General features: G+C 36.7%; 1 long non-coding RNA gene across 1 annotated transcript; it reads left to right on the top strand.

Moving 5' to 3' along the window:
• Positions 1–6: 6 nt before the first annotated feature.
• LOC121937924 lies at positions 7–2,997 on the top strand. Its single transcript, XR_006105224.1, has 3 exons — positions 7–108; positions 1,080–1,112; positions 1,458–2,997. It is a non-coding gene; the product is annotated as an uncharacterized LOC121937924 (long non-coding RNA).
• The last annotated feature ends 283 nt before the right edge of the window (positions 2,998–3,280 follow it).

Below are 3,280 nucleotides of genomic sequence, written 5' to 3' on the forward strand. Positions count from 1 at the left end.
CAGCACCAACCAGTTACCAACCAGCACCAACCAGTTACCAACCAGCAGCCAGCACTGGTAAAAACCGCCTCTACCCGAGCGTCTCAGTCTATAAATCTGAGACTTCAGGTGAGTTTTACCGTCTGTCACCTTCACACTGTCAACAGGTACACTTTGCTACCTCCTCCTGACCTTTCCTACCTCCTCCTGACCTTTCCTAACTCCTCCTGACCTTTCCTACCTCCTCCTGACCTTTCCTATCCCTTAATTTTTCTCACTTTTATTTCTTACATGTCTTTTCTCTTCTGATGTTCCTTCCTTCACTCTCTCCTTGCTTCCTTCTCTGCCACCTACATGCCTTCATGATCACCTCCTTTCCTTCCTTTCTTCCTTCCTTTTACATTCTTCTTTCCTTCGTTACCTCCCTCTCTCTGTCTTTACCTCCTTTCCTCACCTCCTGTGACAGGCAACGACTGATTAGTGTTTTAGTTCCTACAGTTGCTCTCTCTCTCACACACACACACACACACACACACACACACACACACACACACACACTCACTGCTGTTATTAACTTGTGACCTTGACGCATTAGTTAATATCCACACACAGCCCCGCAGTTATCAGTGTGTGTGTGTGTGTGTGTGTGTGTGTGTGTGTGTGTGTGTGTGTGTGTTGAACATTAACAGAAACCTACAGCATCATGAAATGTGTGTGTGCAGCTGCAGCTCCCTCTGATGGTCACAACATCAAAAGCAGCTACAAAAATAAATAAATCAATCAATAATATAATAATAATTATTATTATTGTTGTTGTTTTTGTTGTTATAAATACAGTGATGATAATAATGATAATAAAGAATATGATATACATCAGTTTGAGCTAAAACCAACTGTTATTTTCATCATCCGTGAATCAGCTCTTTATTTTTCTTGTCAGTCTTTTGGTCTAAGATGTCCATCATTTGTTCTCAGAGACGAATGTCATATCAAATTAAATTTAATAAAACAAAATAAAACAGAAAAACAGCTAATTCCCACACTGGATGCACTTGATGCATTCCAGAGTCGACTTTTTGACTTTGAGTTTTCTGTTTCAGGTCAGTTTGCCTCCAGAAATGCTCCGAACTTCGGTACGACCACGACACGGACACTGCTTTCACAGTGACGCTTCATTTCATTTAACACATATGACACACGGCAATATAAAACACGAGGAAATGAAGTTACATCCTCACCATGTTTCTTTTTCTGAACCTTCAAGTACCTAACTTTTTAAGTGTTGCACTTCATGAAAGTTATGAATTAATAAAAATGTTAACTTTTTGTTTAGTACGTAACTATTCATTAAATACGTAACTTAAAAGTAATCAATAAAAATGACCGTCATCTTCTCACTCTCCACCAGAAAACTTATTCCTAAAATGTTGAACTGTTTCTTGAAATTACGCGTCATTACATTTTTTTTTGTCTCCTAGGTGGCGCACCGTCAGAGGGCGGGGCCGGTGGACAGCTGGTTGTCACGGCAACCCACCCGTTCACTGGGGAGCAGCCCGGTGACCTGAGCTTCGTCCCCGGAGACCGAATCAGCGTCCTCACCAAGACCGACTCCCAGTACGACTGGTGGGAGGGACAACTGGCTGATGGGCGAGTCGGGATCTTCCCCGCCAACTTCGTCACGTACTGAACGCTGGCCCCCCCGGCGTCTAACGGAGGAACTGCAGCTGAGTGACTGTGTTACGGAGGGCGGGAGGGGTCGAGTCAAAACATATTTTTGGGGTTTGGCTTTAGAGCTGCAGCGATCAGTCGATTAACTGAAGAATAATTCATCTGCAACTATGTTCAGATGCAATTTCTTTCAAACAAAATAACATAAAAAAAAACTAAAATTTGATGTTTACAGGTCTTAAACTTAAGAATCTGCCGCTTTTCTTCAAATTTAATATTTGATGTTATCAGTTGATGACATTACCTCATGCTTTGGGATACTTTGATTTCTGGTGTTTTAAAGACTAAATAATAAACTGAATAAAAAATTGCCAGATTAGTAACATAAATAATAATTTTTTGCAGCCTTATGTTAATTTGCGGGTCTGTAATTTCCTAAAAATAATTCAAGTATAATAGGCGTTATCTCAAAAAAGGTGATTACATTTTTTCTCACATTTTAATATTAACTTTTCACTAAGTGCGTAAATTTCCCTCAACCACACAACGTTTCATTCAGTAAGTAGCCTTTCGTAACTTTTTGTTAAGCACTTAACTTTTTGTTAGGTGAGTAACTTTTCGTTAGGCACGTTACTTTTTCGTAGAAGCATTACGTTGCATTAAGTGTTACTTTCATTAAGTGTGTTACTTTTCCTTAGTATGTAACTAAGTAAGTATGTAACTTTCGGTTAACAGACTAAATTTTCGTTCAGTACCCAACTTTTAGTAGGTGCATTACTTTTTGTTTAGTTCGTTACTTTTCGTTTAGAGTCTAACTTTTCATAAAGTGCCTAACTTCATTAAGTACGTTACTTTTCGACAGGTGTGTTAATATATGTAGTTAATATATAAAAATAATAATAAGAAGAATGATGAAGTTAACAGTTTGATTGAGACAATCAGCTGGTGTTTTTATATCTTTAAATATCGCAAAATAAATCTAATTGATAGAGAATTTGCTTTATTTCTGTCCATTTTGTCAAAGAAATGTTTAAAAATTCAGTCAAATTGAAAAATATATGTCACCATCGTGAAAAGTTCATGCATATCTAAAAATAGATTGTTAGATGTGTGTTTGTGAAACTTTGACATGATTTTAAAGTACTTTTAAATGGAAAATAAAGTTCAGTTTGTATCAGTTGATTTGTTAAGGCTGCAGTTCCTCTTTTGTCCTGCAGAGAGCGCTGCAGCTTTAGGAATCAAATCTGACCGTACACCAAAAATAGACTTTTAAAGGCTTCACGCATAAAAACATGAAAATAAAATGATGACAATAATTTTTAATATAAACATTTTATTTGCTATTGTACTTTTTACAGCACTACATTTTTTCTGACATGTATCGTTACATTTTAAATTTAAACAAAACATTATGCAGTACTTACATACCAAGTGGTACACAAAGTATCCAAACTTGGCTCGAGATTCATGAAGGACATAAAACTACTGTTACAAATAAAAAAGAGTTATATTGTTATAAATCAGCCATTCTGCTTAATAAGTATGTTTGATACTTCAATACATTTTGATAATATGTGCATTTACTTCAATAATATTTGGAATTCTAACCAAGTTACTCAAGATTTTTCCCCCC

This window comes from Plectropomus leopardus, unplaced genomic scaffold (assembly GCF_008729295.1).
Source record: "Plectropomus leopardus isolate mb unplaced genomic scaffold, YSFRI_Pleo_2.0 unplaced_scaffold27893, whole genome shotgun sequence".
Classification (NCBI taxonomy): Eukaryota; Metazoa; Chordata; class Actinopteri; order Perciformes; family Serranidae; genus Plectropomus; species Plectropomus leopardus.